This window comes from Lissotriton helveticus, chromosome 2_1 (assembly GCF_964261635.1).
Source record: "Lissotriton helveticus chromosome 2_1, aLisHel1.1, whole genome shotgun sequence".
Classification (NCBI taxonomy): domain Eukaryota; kingdom Metazoa; phylum Chordata; class Amphibia; order Caudata; family Salamandridae; genus Lissotriton; species Lissotriton helveticus.
In genome coordinates this window covers 126,698,818-126,714,630 of record NC_136059.1, presented here as the reverse complement: position 1 = coordinate 126,714,630, position 15,813 = coordinate 126,698,818, and positions in this window count along the sequence as shown.

The window sequence follows — 15,813 nt, the reverse complement described above, 5'->3', positions numbered from 1 at the left end:
CCGCATTCCAAAAAGGCAGTAACAAAGGGCAATCAAGGAACATATGCAGGTCAGAAGCCGCCATCAGACCACATTTAGGGCATGCCACTGCTGAGTTGTTTGGAAACTTTGAGAGTCTCTCTGGCAAATAATAGGCCCTATGTAGGGTAAAAAGGTGGTTTCGGCGCAACCAAGATGGTTTCACTATATTCCACATGATCTTAAAAGACTCAAACTACAAGTTCTCCACATTTTGATTGGTAATATGTGCAGCCCACTATGTGTCGGGCAGATGGAACTCACTCTCAACCTCCTCCAATAGTAGATTGTACAAAAATGAAACCTTTTTCTTTGTTAGAGGCTTATCTATTAAGAGGAAGACCATTTTACTATCGCCCCCTAACAAAAATCTGCCCTTAGCAGAAACCTGTGAGTGTGCCCAGCTTCGAATTTGCAGGTATTTAAACCTGGAAAGCCCTGACCCTATTTTAGAGAATAACGCCTCCCATGGGAGTAAACTACCCTCCACAAAAAGGTCCCCCCACACCTCCAGTCCTGCCTCTCTAAGAGGTACTGCGAGACCATCCAGGAGCCAACTCGGAGACCGAGGTGAATTCCACAGAGGAGATCTACTAGAAAAATATTCAATTTTTATGGAACGCCTGAGTTTCACCCATGTTTTAGATATATCTCGCAATACCTTCAATTTTACTTTTTTAAAACTTGGGGTCGCCAAACTTAAACAAAAATGCATGCTCAGCTATTTTTTACCCTCTTAGCAACGCTGCAAACATATACCCACAAGCAGAGTTAATGGGCGATTTTAGCAACATCCTGGCATGGGAAAATTGAAAAGCCCACGCATATAACTGTATATCGGGAGCACCCAAACCACCCTTTTCTCTATGACGCCTTAGTTTCTTCCAAGCTATTCTAGGGATGTGGTCATTCCAAATAATAGAACTTATATCGCTTTGAAGTTTGGCTATCATAGAGGGTTAAAAAAAAAGAGGGATGGTATTAAACAAAAAGGAAACTTTGGGAAGGATAGACATTTTAATTAAATTGGCTCTACCCAATAATGAGAAACGAAGCAAAGACCATGATTTCATCAATCTACGACACTCCTTAGCAACGGACGAAAAGTTTGATGGAACTATTTCATTTATATCATTATATATATTTAGGCCCAAATAGCGTAAAACAGAACTCAGCTGAGCCCCTGCCACCGGCTCAGGGTCGTTCCAGGCCTTGATATCAGTCTTTGAGGCATTGATTTCGTACCCAGACACGTTACCGAAGTCCTGGGCCAAAGCAATTATAGCTGGAAGAGCCGAGCGGAGTTCAGAGGTGAAACAAGGACGTCATCCGCATACAGGGCTACCTTCTTCTCCCATCCTTCAAAAATAAAGGGCTTGATGTTACTGTCGTCCCGTAGCCGTTGAGCAAAAGGCTCAATATATAGATCGATTAGGAGGGGAGAAAGATGGCAGCCCTGGCGGGTACCCCACGTGATGTTAAATGGGTTAGTTAATTCACCATTGACAAGTAAAGAGGCAGATGGATTTTGATACAAGAGTCTCACTGCACGCCTAAATTTCTCGCCGATGTTAAATTTTCCCAAGACCTCCGATAGGTAGATCCAGTTGACCCTATCGAAGGCCTTGGTGGCGTCTAGGGTGAAAACAGCCAGAGGGGGTGATTTTACAGAAGCCATATCAATGGCTCCTATGAGATCATAAGTCAACTCATAGAGCTGGCGACCCCTTACAAACCCCTTTTGGTCTACGTGCAAGATACTTGAAGCAACTGCCCCAACCTGTTTGCTAACACTGACGCAAAAATTTTATAGTCAGAGTTCAAGATAGAGATTGGTCTATAAGACCCACTGCAAGTTGCCGGTTTTCCTGGTTTCAGTATCAATGTTATTGAAGCGCTGTTCCAAGAAATGGGAGGGGGCATTCTGTCTTGAAGGATATCAGTAAACAACTCAGTCAAAATGGGGAGGATTGTTGAGTTCAAAGTCTTGTAGATTTCCGACGGCATGCCCTACCCTTTTTACTACTGATAATTGCCAATCTAACTTCTTCCTGGGAGATTGGATGTTCCAAAACAGCACGTTGTTCTAATGAGAGTGCAGGAAGAGAAACTCCCGCCAGCCAATCTTCAACTTGTTTGATTTCGATATTTTTGTCCTCACGATATATTTCACAAAAAAATTCCCAGAGAGCCCCCCTGATATCTGCATCGGTAGAGTATGTTATGTCACCGGAGATAATTGAGTAGATATTTCTGACCTGCTCAGTCTTTGTCTTCCAGGCTAGTATCTTTCCATCCCCCTCACCGTACTCAAAATGAGCCAGTTTACTTACTTCCCATCTCTCTAAGACCCGAGCGTTCAGAACTGAGCTCAACTCCCCTTTTAGAGTAACTACTTTATTTTGCCACTCCTGTACTGTGGTTGGAGGGGCATCCGGGTGCATGGCTATTTCTGTCTGCACTCTGGCCATTTCCATTTCCAAGGAAGTCACAGCTTCTCTATAGATCTTATTCTTATATGTAACTTTATTTGTTATAAGGCCCCTTAACAAGGCCTTTAGTGAATCCCATACGCCCCCAGGGGAAGCTGATCCAACATTATCCTCCAAGAAGTGCTGCACCTCCACATTAAGGGCATTGATAACATCCAACGAGGAGAGCAATGAACGATCAAATGACCAGTTTCTCATACGACTCTTAGGAAACCCCTCCAGTTCTAAATAAATAGCCGCGTGGTCTGATAAATGAAAAGGGAGGTGAGAAACTGATTTCACCAAATTAACTAAAGGTTGACTAATTAAAATAAAATTGATTCTTGACTGGTGGTGGTATCTATAGTTGCGGAAAGTAACACCTCTTTGTTGCCCATGCAATGATCTCCAGATATCGTTATACCCTAACTGCTTCATACTATCCTGCAGAAAAGACCTAGTTTTAGATAGAGACCCGGCTCTGTTAGAGGGGGACTTATCCAATAGAGGATCCAAAACTATGTTAAAATCTCCTGCAAGAATAACCGGCTCAGGAAATAAATAAAGGTGAGAGAAAAGGGTCTTCAAAGCTGACGGGTTGTCCTGATTTGGACCATATTATCCTAGTATAGTAATTGGGGACCCTGCAATGATCACTGATGCAATTACGCCAGGGTCAACCAATTTAGACGCCAACCTAGCTTTTATTGATTTTTTTAAACATTATTGCCACACCTCTAATGTGTACAGATTGCGACCTCATTATACATAGATCGATCCACCTATTCTTTTTAGCCAACAAAAGCATTTCAGGTTCCGCAAGATGAGTTTCCTGAAGAACTATAATCTGTGCATCTGAGTCGCGAAGATACTGCATTATATTATTTTTTCTAGGATTAATGCGCTATCCATTAGTATCCCAGGAATAATCGCTAATTTACTCATTGTAATAAAGATCCCACGTAAAGACTTTTACCATTGAGAACAACACAGTAATATCTGTAGCGACACTGCAGGTTTTATCGGGGCAAGCCCACCAGTATACATACCACCAGAATAAAGAAAAAACAATTGTGTAATCTTCAGACATCAGCCACAAGCTCAAAACTAAACTAGAGCGTAAATGAGGAAGTTTTTTAAATTTTTCCCCTAACACCCCCACCCTCCCTGTGCCCCAAACTACCCTTTCACCCCCCTGGGAAACCCTTGCTCTATCTATCTGGAGAAACCCAGAAGATAGCACCCCATCCTGGGTTCCCACCCTACCCGTGAACGTAAAAAGCCAAGACATTAAACCTATACTATATGCCTTCTGGCTATACTGACACGATGATTTTGTTGTGTGTATTTTTTTTCCCTTTTAATCTGATCTTTTTTACACTTTCATATTTAAGCTAGCGTTATCTTCAGGGCCTTATCAGATTACAAAAAGATTTTCTGAGTGGACTCTCACACATTATTAAATACATATCTCTCTTTTAGCCTGGTGCTCCTTTATCTTTGCCCATAGTTAGTAATAGCTCATCCGCTGCCTGCACTGATCTGATATTATGCATACTGTTTTTGTACATTACTCTCAGTGTTGCCGGGAAGACTAGTTGAGCAACTGCCCCATAATTTCTAAAAGCCTCAAGCCTCCTCCCAAACTCCCACTGTTTTTCAAGTGTGGCCCTAGACAAGTCAGATCAAATCTGAAAATTGAATCCTTTACCACTCACAGATTTCTGCTTTAGGGCCAGATTAAGAATGGTCTCCTTAAGTGAATAATTGTGGAAGTTGACCAATATTTTTCTAGGTTTGGTCCTTTGGGGGTTCTTCCTGAAAGGCTCTCTATGGATGCATTGGATGTCTAGAGCTAATTCTTCCACAGACTGATCCAAACGTAGTGCCTCTTTCAACAGTGAGATGACAAACTGCTTGATATCTGAGCCTTCCTTGTCCTCCGGAATATTCAAGATACGAAGATTGTTCCGTCGGGCATTGTTCTCAAGAGTCTCCATCCTCTCTGCCATCGCTTGATCTTCTTTCCTGACCGTTGTGATGTCCACTTTTGCTTGATCCACATGCATGGACAAACCCGCTACCGTGTCCTGTAGTGACTCTGGGCAAGATGTATCAAAGAGTTTTGCCCATTCTGTGTCTATGGGGAAACGCGTTGATACATATGGCCCTCTGTTCTTAAGGTAAGATCACTTAGCTTCTTATCCAGAGACTCACATAAAACATCTAACGACGGCCTGATTAGCTGCAGAGGTTTCAAACCCTTTTTTTATATCAGCAGACAGAGTTGTGAACATGCCCTGTATGGAAGACTGCAGAGAGGTGGTCAAGATTGCATTATCACAGTTAACTGATAAAGCACTGACACTGGAGAAAGGAGCCTGTGAACAACCTTGTGTGCTATCTTGTGTACTATCCCCTTGCGTTGAGCCATCAGGGGGGCCAGCAATCAAAGATGGAGTAGCCAACAGAAGTGGCGGAGCCAATGGCGGAGCCAAAACCAAGGCTAGAGGCGGGGGATGACCTGATGTACCAGAAGGACCCAAAGTTTCCAACACAAGGACCGAACTCTCAGGAACTTCAGTGGGGGTAAGAGTGCCTGCAATCTCGTCCTCTCTACCCCTATCCAAGTCTAATTCAGCTTCCATGTTACCGTCTAGTATTTCTGGGCCATCCACACCACCCGTAGCCATGCCAATTGAGGTGTTATTATTATACGAGACCCCAGTATTCACTGCCACCTTGGGACCCACAACCTCTAATAGTGAGCTTTCTGGGCAGGCCTGGGGGGAAAGTTTATCCGAGAAAAAGTAGCACTTGGGGGATCGCCTTGAATACGACCTAAGTGATGTATTTATCCTTGACTCTGCACTAGTGGAGCTAGTGGATTTACATTTAGAACTAGAGTCTTTAGGCCCTTTAGTTGTTTTACATGTGTATGCACGCTTAGCCTTGACCTGCCCTGTTAAATATGAGGAAAGTTTCTTTTTTACGCTATCAGCGTTACCAACACCAGCAGAAACCACTGGCTTGGGCACCTCTGAGCTTTGGGCAGGGGTTGGATTAAAACAACTAGACGGGGAAAGTGTAGTATTTGTAGTATTTTGGGCTTGTACTCCTTTTGCTTTTTTCCCCCTTTTTAACTCTCTTTTTGACCCCTTGCATTTGTCTCTTCTCAAATAAGTTGGCCCCCCTGCACCCGGCATGAATAAATCACCAGCTGAAGATATGGTGATGGACTCACCTCGGGTAGTACCCCCCCAACCTGCGCTGGACTCTCACCGCCTTTAACACCTTCTCCACAGTGAGCAGGCAATTCTCCTTCCTCCGGTGTTTCCTCTGACGCCTCTGCTATTGCCTCCACCTCGGCAGCAGGACTCCCAGCGGCCCCACGATATCCTGGGAGAAGAGAACGGATCCTGCGTCCTCGTTGCAGCTCCAGGGCGGTGAGACTCCAAACCGGCAAGCCGAGCACCGGCAGCGGCAAAAACACAGGTGAGCTCTGACACAAACCCGTCTGCTACGGTGCTGAGCCAACGCCTACAGCAGCAGGGAACACCGGCGAGGAGCACGCCGACAGAAACACCCCTTCCAAACACATGCGGTCTAACTGCGATGAAATGCCGAAAATCTATAAAATTCAGTAAGCGTTTAAGAAAGGCTTGGGAATCGGCACAATGTTGTTACGCGCAAGGCAAAATCGCAACAAATCCAGTCTGGAACCATCGAAGAACTCACGTGCAGGAACCCCGAAGCGGAGCACTGCCGCAGCTCAGCCGGCTGCCTCCATGTTCCCCGTAACGTTGAAAAAACGTCAGGTGTTTTTCACTGCCAGGACCAAACCCAGATCTCTTGACTTGGTGTGAGTGTTTGATTGGTTCAGATGCTCCATCCATCACCACCCCCTTTTGTACCGATTTGTTCGCCATAAGTTGGCAGGGTATGCTCAGATGTGAGTCCCTTGCTCACTTTGCCACTGGATTCAAGCAAGCCTAGCTGAAGACGCCTGAAATGCCAGAAACCGATCCTAGGAAGCTTGTTTCCGGTCCAGGGAAGGCATGGCTTGGCAGTTCGGGCTGGACTGTTCCCATGAGGCACAGGGTCAGACTGATTTGCATATGGCCATGTCTGAACTGGGGTGGCAAAGTGGGCTAAAGAACGGTCATGGATTAAACCCAGATATCTTGACTGGGTGTGAGTGTTTGATTGGTTCAGATGCTCCGTCCATCACCACCCCCTTTTGTACCGCTTTGTTTGCCATAAGTTGGCAGGGTATGCTCAGACGTGAGTCCCTTGCTCACTTTGCCACTGGATTCAAGCAAGCCTGGCTGAAGACGGCTGAAATGCCAGTAACCGGTCCTAGAATACTTGTTTCTGGTCCAGGGAAGGCATGGCTTGGCAGTTCGGGCTGGACTGTTCCCATGAGGCACAGGGTCAGACTGATTTGCATATGGCCATGTCTGAACTGGGGTGGCAGAGTGGGCTAAAGAACGATGATGGATTAAACCCAGATCTCTTGACTGGGTGTGATTGATTCAGATGCTCCGTCCATCACCACCACCTTTTGTACCGGGCTGATCTGAGTGAGCACAGCAAGATATCAATGGAGTGACACACATCACCAAACCTGCATTAGAACGTTGTCATCCCATACAGACAGCTGACTGCAAGGCACAGACCCAGGTCACATGGAATGTCTAGTGGACATATCATCCAACTTGCTAATGAGGATGAGTATGTGACAACGCAACACCACAGGAATTGTGACGATGCACACATGTATGCATGGGGATCAATGATGTATGATGCCATCAGACCCAAAAGCCATTGATAAGGCACGTGTGCCATGGTGTGCGTACATGCAAAACCATTTCAGTCACAACACAGACACATTATAGATGCACCAAAAAACACATGCATTTTACGGAACCCAAACAGCAAATTCAATCTTTAAAATTACACACATAACATTATTACATTGGGACCTGATGAACGTCAAATTGACAAGTGAGAAAGTGCCACGGTCCCTGGCATCATGACACAGGTTCCAGAAGTGATGACAGTGCCATCCCAGTATTTATGTGCATGATAACATGTGCATGATGATACGAATGGGACAAGTGGAAAGGTGATGTTTACCACATAGTGCCCCATCACACATCACATGTGTCAACAGGTCATCACACATGAATTGTGCAACATGAACTGATATCCTCTGCTATATCAGTGCCTGGCACACCTAGGGCATGGTCATGTATGTATGCAATGACAAGAACTTGATAGACATTCTAGCGTTAACCATACTGCTACATTCCTGTTATTTGTGCGCCTCGTATCACTATTGTAATTGTGCCGTACCCTTACATTACGTGCATGCGTGGGGGATGTTTCACTATTGAAATCGTGCCATATACACGATTGAACTGTACCCCAACATTACGTGCATGTGTGCGAGACGTTCCACTATTAAAAAAGTGGCATACACAATTGAACGATGCCCTGACATTACGTATGTGTGTGCGGGAAGTTTCACTATTGTAATGGTGCCATACCCGAGCGAGTCTAACCCCTATATTACGTGCGTGTGTGTGGGATGTTTCACTATTGTAATGGTGCCATACCCGATTGAACCGTGCCCCTACATTACGTGCGTTTGTGTGGGACGTTTCACTATTGAAATCGTGCCTTACGCGATTGAACCGTATCATGACATTAAGTGCGTGTGCGTGAGATGTTCCACTATTAAAAAAGTGCCATACGCGATTGAACCGTACCCCAACATTACGTGCATATGTGCACCTCGTTTCACTATTAATAAAGTGGCATACACGACGTAAAACGCACCGTACTTGTGTGTGGATCACAAAAAATACATAGGGGACACCTAGGCTACGAGTAGTAGTACCAGAATGCAGGCTGGTTGTTATGGATACTGAGATTTGAGTGTGTGCTACAGGTGTCCTGCAAAAGTCAGTTGGGCAAAACTATACAATGTTGCAATGTTGTTGAGGAGCTGAAGCTCAAACTTTGAACCATGCAAATGTGAGTCAGGGCCTTATGTTGAAAGTGATTGGATGAAACGCAGGGTGCTAAGTAATGTGGCCTATTACACTGTACTCCTGATACTGAAAGCCCCTCAGCAGCACTGTTTAAGGCTGCATGTGGCTGTGAGAGGGCACTTGCCTGCACAACATTGGAGTGGACAACACTGCTGCTGTCTCTGCATTCCCTGGACTCTGATTTTGCTGACCATGGAGAGGGCACCTCCATTCAGTGAGGAGGAGAACCAGGCCCTGCTGGATGCCCTCCTACCAAACTACAGTAAGCTGTATGGGAGACCAGGGGAGCAGGTTAGTGATGACTGCACTAGCTTTGACTGTGCCCCTGTTGTGTGAGTGTCACTACAGCCATTGTGTATTTGTGGATCAGACATGCAATGTGGTTTCTCTGCGATTGCAGTGTGTGTACATTGAGGTGTCTCCCAAGCAGAGCATTTTTTAGTAAAAGTATGTTTACTCCTTACTTGCATTATGGTAACTGTGACATTCAAAGCATACTGATTTACACATTCTGCTGTGCCACACCGTGCAGGCTTTTTTGACATGATTTAATGAGCTGTAATAGTGTTCACCCCAGAGTGACAGCTGAATGTACTCACTGATGTTTATGGTTTTTTGGGATCTGTGGTGATTTTATACATATGCTGTGATTGGATTCATGGACATTGAAGAGTGTGAATGTTCCTTGTCAACTGGCTGAGTGTGTATGTGATGTTTTGCAACACAGCTGCATGGCGTATGCAGCAGCTGTAGCCATCTGATGAGACAAGTATGCAGTGTTATGTGCATGACTCGCACAGTTATCCCAACAACTGTGTCACCTCTTTGTCAAGTGTGACATGTGCAAAGTGAGGGTTGTATACAATGTTGAGACCGACAGGCAAGGCATCTGTGCCACGGTGTGTATGTGTGGTCAGCTGAGGGTTCGTAGGTGTAGTGGGATATGAGGCAGCATGTCAGGTGCTGTCCAACACCCTGCAGTTGCATGTCTTGTACAGTGTGTGCCATGATCAGTGAGTGTGTTGAACCCCTTATGCCATCTGTTGCCTTTCAAAGGCATGTAGTGCATTAGTGTGTGCCCACTGGGCAGAATCAGATGGACAATGATGCAAGTTCTGTCAGCATCCTATTCCCTGTTCACATCATCAATGTAGTGCAAGTGTGTGTCTCAGGGACATGCAGCAGGTGTAGTGATGTTGTTTAACTTTGTCTTCCTGACAGGTAACTGCCTATGAGAAGGGGGAGATCTGGTCGGACAGTGTCAAGGCTGTCAGGTCTGTGGGGGGCCCTCGCCGTCGGCTGATGAACATCAGGAAGAGGTTGCAGGACATCCGGTGCTGGACCCGCCGTATTGCCCGGGTCCATCTGAAGCTGGAAGTTCCACGCCGGCATGCCGGCAGCCATCACCTCACCCCCCACAAGCTCCGGGTCCTGGAAGTGGTCTTTCCAGACCTCCATAGGCAGTTGCAGGACGGACAGCAGCAAGGAGGGGATAGGTACATGTCTGTTTGTAGTGTTGTGTGTCACATGGTACTTGAGGTGGTCTGAAGCCTGTGAACACTCCCACAGTTGGGGGGTCTGGTCAGACAGGCTATTTGTGCATTGTATTTTAAAATCACCATATTCATGTGCTGCTCTTTTCCATCCCTTCCCCTCCTCAACATGTTACCCCTGGTTTGTGTGTTTAAAATTTTGCACATGTACTTCTAGGGTGCAAGGTAATTAGACAGCACATTGATTTACGCATCATGTGGGATGGAGGTCTTTGACATGTGTTGTAACCTTGCCTGTGCCACGATCTGTGCACTGTGTTTGGCATTCATATCTGTTTGCACTGATCATGAGTATCAACATAGGAGTGCAATTTATATGATTCACACCCTACCAGCATGCATGAGCCATGTTGCATACTCATACATGATGGACATCATTTTCAAGATATTCGTAGTGACGAGATGGTTATTCATGAGACAGTCTGTAATTTCTTCACACACAGATCTGTGTGCCCACCACAGTACCCTGAAAAACCCCGGCCTCCTAATCATGTGTGTCATCCAACACTGGGCCCATTCTATGTGGGTTCAGCATGGGTGTGCCTCAGTGGCCTTGGTCCCTGACATACTTTGTTTTTATCATGTGTTAGCTACATCTGCACACTGGCCATGGATACAAGATTTAGCTTGTGCATACTCACACTGGGCATTGCCTGTGTGCCTGTTCTCAAGAATATGTTGCTGATTGTTTGTGACTAACATGGATTGCCAGCCACAGGAGGTGATCTTGCTGTACATTTTAAAAATATGCTGCTCAGTTTTTGCTACCCTGATTCTGATGGTTAACTTATTGAGCAGTTTCAAACACATTAAAGGAGTTGTGGGGGTCTTTTGGAGGAGAGGTGTGATGGGCCTGCCTGTTTGCCGTTGTCAGTTGTGAACTGTGGATGTCATTTGTGAGTTATAGCCAGTGCTTAATGTGTGCCGGTGCTTGCTGGTGCTTAGCACCGGCACTTACTTTTCAGGGCCGGGTCTACACACGTCTGCAACTCTGCACGACTGTACGTTACATTTTTCATGATGTTAGCTTTGACTCGGCGCAGGGTGCTGTTCTAACTTCTCGCTCTCCCCAAGTCCCAATGATTGCTTCGTTGTGACTTCTGAACCGGCCGGAGACTGCATTGAGCAAAGAATTTCAGTCTGTGTATTGATCATCATCATAATGTGATCATTGCGATGGCGTCGTGGCAGCCCTTCCTTAGTACAGTGTTGCCCTTGGTGGGCGGGAGTTAGACTCGGACTGGGCTGGGATTAGGCTAGATTTGGTTGTGCGTGCTGCGCGCAGATTTGTTTCCAATTGATGCGCCCCAGGAGTCTTCAGCCAAACCACGTCGAGGGCAGGCAGTGCAGCAGCACCAGGTGGAAAGGCAGTGCCCACAAGCCCTGGTCGACCACGAGCGTAACCGTAAGTAGTACGCAAGCCGGTCTAAGCAGTCATCATGCCATGGATTGCATCAGTATGCCCAAACCAAAGCACACAACTTTTTTTTTGCGAAGTGGCGTGTCGGGCACTGCCACCGCGGCGGCTCCGGCTCCATCTCCATCAACAAGAGATTCGATGATTCACTGTGCCTGGTCTGCCCTGGCCCACGGTAGTACATACACTTAAACTTAAGACATTTATCTATATCAAAATAGGGGTGGCCGGGTTACGTTGGTAAAGAAGGCCCTGCAATGATATAGGGCCGGCGGTAGGCCGGGTTTAAAGTTAAAGGCCCTGCCCGGCCCCTGCCTTGTTTGAATGTAGTATCCTCCTCCCGGCCTCAGTGCTTAGCAGTGACTCCGCTTTTATTGGCTTAATACTGACTAAATAATGCCATGAAAAGCAGGACGTTGTGTAGGGCAGGCTGCCGGCGCGCAAATATTTTTTTCCGATTGCATGGCACACCCGCACTGTGTGACGAGCCATCATCAGCCTGACGGGCTTGAGGTTGAGGGCAGGCCAGGCAGGCAGCAGCAGCACCAGGCAGGCTCCTATAAACCAGTGGAGCCACCATCACCTACAGAATGCAAAGAAGGGATTGTAATCATGATCATGGCCATAAAACCCTGAGCACTGCTTTCAAGGAACACAGACGTGATTTTGTTCTCTCTAAACTAAAGGTCTGGTACTGGGACTTCGCTTCCCAGAAATAATTCCCAAAATTCAGATCTGGAAAGTCTACTTTACACAGTTAATCTCCGAAGCTTGGAAGTAATGTCATACTCGAGAACATCCTGAGAGAACAGAGATGCAAAACTGCATGTCACTTAATGCAAGTTTCAAGAGCCATTTCTACCTCCCTTAAAACACGAAGGAATGTCTAACTCTTACTAGAGAGATGTCACATTTGATTATGTTTCTGGATACCGATTAGATTACAGTATAGTCTTTCATTCCTGCTAGGCACAGGGTGGAGTAAATATGCTTCTTCTTGTGGGTATTACACGTTGCTTTATTTTGTGTTTTAAGTGTTGGACAAAGAAAACGCAGTCCGAATGACTTTCACATGGAAAATTCTAGATTATACAATATATACATATGGATTGTTGAGGTTACTTTTTTGAAGGATTTTTATGTTGCACCCAGTGAAGGGATCTTCAATTATGGCACGAAAAAAGGCAAATGTACTTTCTCGAAGAGAACATATGAGGAGATTTTGAATGATGTGATCCGACCTCTGAGAGTTTTGAACTTAGTTAAAAGACTGGGAACACAGGGACCTGTAACAGTTAATCGAGGTGTCAAAAAGAGTCACTCACAGAGGACACTTTATCCTCTTCAATCAATCAATCAATCATGCCATTTGTATCGCGCACTACTCACCCGGAAGGGTCTCAAGGCGCTTGAGGGGAGGGGCATGCTACTGCTCGAACAGCCAGGTCTTGAGTTGTTTCCTGAAGGCGAGATGGTCCTGGGTCAGCCGAAGGTGGATGGGGAGGGAGTTCCAAGTCTTGGCAGCCAGGTAAGAGAAGGATCTTCATCCGGCGGTGGCTCTTCGGATACGTGGTACGGCTGCGAGGGCGAGGCTGGTGGACCGTAGCTGGCGGGTGGGCGTGTAGAAGGTCAGGCGGTCGTTGAGGTACTTGGGGCCCAGGTCGTGGAGAGACTTGTGTGCGTGGGTGAGGAGCCGGAACGTGATCCTCTTGTCGACGGGGAGCCAGTGCAGGTTCCTCAGGTGGCTGGAGATGTGGCTGCGTCGGGGGACATCCAGGATGAGTTGGGCGGAGGCGTTCTGGATGCGCTGGAGTCTTTTCTGTAGCTTGGCTGTGGTTCCGGCGTAGAGGGAGTTTCCGTAGTCCAGTCGGCTGGTGACGAGTGCCTGGGTGACAGTCTTCCTGGTCTCGGTCGGGATCCAGCGGAAGATCTTGCGAAGCATATGCAGGGTGTTGAAGCACGATGAGGAGACGGCGTTGACTTGTCTGGTCATCTAGAGGGAGGGGTCCAGGATGAAGCCCAGGTTGCGTGCATGGTCGGTTGGCTTGGGTGCGGTGCCCAGGGCTGGGGGCCACCAGGAGTCGTCCCAGGCGGAGGGCGAAGATCCCAGGATGAGGACTTCCGTCTTGTCCGAGTTCAGTTTCAGGTGGCTGTCCTTCATCCACTCGGCGACGTCTTTCATCCCTTCGTGTAGGCAGGTTCTGGTGGTGTCGGGGTCTCTGGTGAGGGAGAGTATCAGCTGGGTGTCGTCGGCGTAAGAGATGATGTTGAGGTTGTGCTGGCGTGCGATGGCTGCGAGAGGTTTCATGTAGATGTTGAAGAGGGTGGGGCTGAGTGAAGATCCTTGCGGGACGCCGCAGATGACTTCGGTGGCCTCGGAGCGAAACGGGGGGAGGTGGACTCTTTGTGTTCTTCCGGCGAGGAACGAGATGATCCACTCCAGTGCCTTCTCTTGGATACCAATGTTGCTGAGGCGCTGGACTAGGGTGCGGTGGCAGACCGTGTCGAACGCAGCGGAGAGGTCCAGGAGGATGAGGGCCGCTGTTTCCCCCTTGTCGAGCAGGGTCCGGATGTCGTCGGTGGCTGCGATGAGGGCGGTCTCGGTGCTGTGGTTGGCTCTGAAGCGGGACTGCGAGGGGTCGAGGGATCCGTTCGTCTCGAGGAAGGTGGTCAGCTGTCTGTTGACGATCTTCTCGATGACTTTAGCAGGAAAAGGGAGGAGCGAGATGGGGCGGACGTTTTTGAGATCGGTGGGGTCCGCTGTAGGTTTCTTCAGGAGGGCGCTGATCTCGGCGTGCTTCCAGCTCTCCGGGAAGGTGGCGGTGTTAAAGGAGGCGTTGATGATGTTTCGGAGTTGGGGTGCGATGGTGGAGTCGGCCTTGTTGAAGACGTGGTGTGGGCAGGGATCGGTCGGTGTTTTAAAATTATGTGGAGTAATTTGAATTACAATTTGCACTCAATATATTGCCACATATGGAGCACATCTTCCAAATAGTCACTGTTTTTCCAAAAACGTACTGTTGTTCACAGTATTTTCTGGTTCACGCAGATTGACAAGTGCAATGTGAAAAATTTGCCGAACAGTAAAATGCAATTTTTTGAAGATTACGATTGACAGCGCTGTACCTCTAGAACAGTGAGACACTATTTCACTTTTGATCTTCATACCCCCTCACAGTACCCCTTGTATAATCTTGCGCATAGCGACAGTCTGGATGTATACATGCTGAAATGTCCTGCTTGTTTACCCTGAAAACATAGGTATTGGGACTTTTCAACTACGCTACAAGTCACCAGAGTGGTGTCTACCTCCCTCTTATAACTTGCTTGTTTCAATGCTCCCTGGTCGCATGGCAGGGAATTTTATGAAAAGTATGGATTACAGCTGAGTTGTAAAACCTAATGATTCTGTTTCACCCTGGTGCAGAGCCCATGGTTTCATTTTCATCCCAAGACACATTTGCCTTCTCTAACCGTAGGTTGCTTTGCTTAGCCCTGTGCCAAACCTGCAGGCTTACCTAGCTATATAGTGTAATGAATAAGGCAGTGCCCCAGACTCCCGGCCCACCACGAGTATAAATAACTGTAAGTAATACTAAGCAGGTCATTCCATGCCCATTGTCAAACCAACACAGCTTTTTTTTTGTTAGGGCGTGGTGGCGTATAATCTAATTTAATCAGCACATAGAGCACTGGAATTGTCCCTTCAATGCATTAGTGATTTTGCTAATTTATTCCAAAATTGTGCTTTAAATGCACAGGGCAGGGGAACCTCCTATCAAAACCTTACTATGAGGAGGGCTCCCTTGCTGAAATTCATCTGACTTTTCGCAGTGCCAGTTGAGGAGGTGGGTGGAGCCAGTGAAGTAAGTGGGTGGAGCCAGTGGAGGAAGTAGGTGGAGCCAAAGAAAAGTAGGTGTGCCCTCCAACAAACATTTGAGCACCTGCACTTCATATTTTACAAATTAAGCAGTTATCAGCATGCACTTCACCTGTGATGCTGGACAGTGCTGTCATTTGGCTCTTTACAGGCTATGTTGTTTGCTTACAGAGATGATTGTGCCTCAAAGATTTTTGGATACATGTATGTAGTTGCGGTGCTACGCTGTTTTGTCCTAGTGTGCCGACTACAGTGCTCACATGTCCCATGTGGTTAAGGGTGTGTCTTTCTATGCAGCAATGATTTTGATCTTTGAAATTGCAGGCACATTAACTTAAGCATTGTCCAGATTTAGGACATGTGGTCCACTTCACATGACAGCCAGTGTGTGTTATGAGCTAACAACTGTATGATC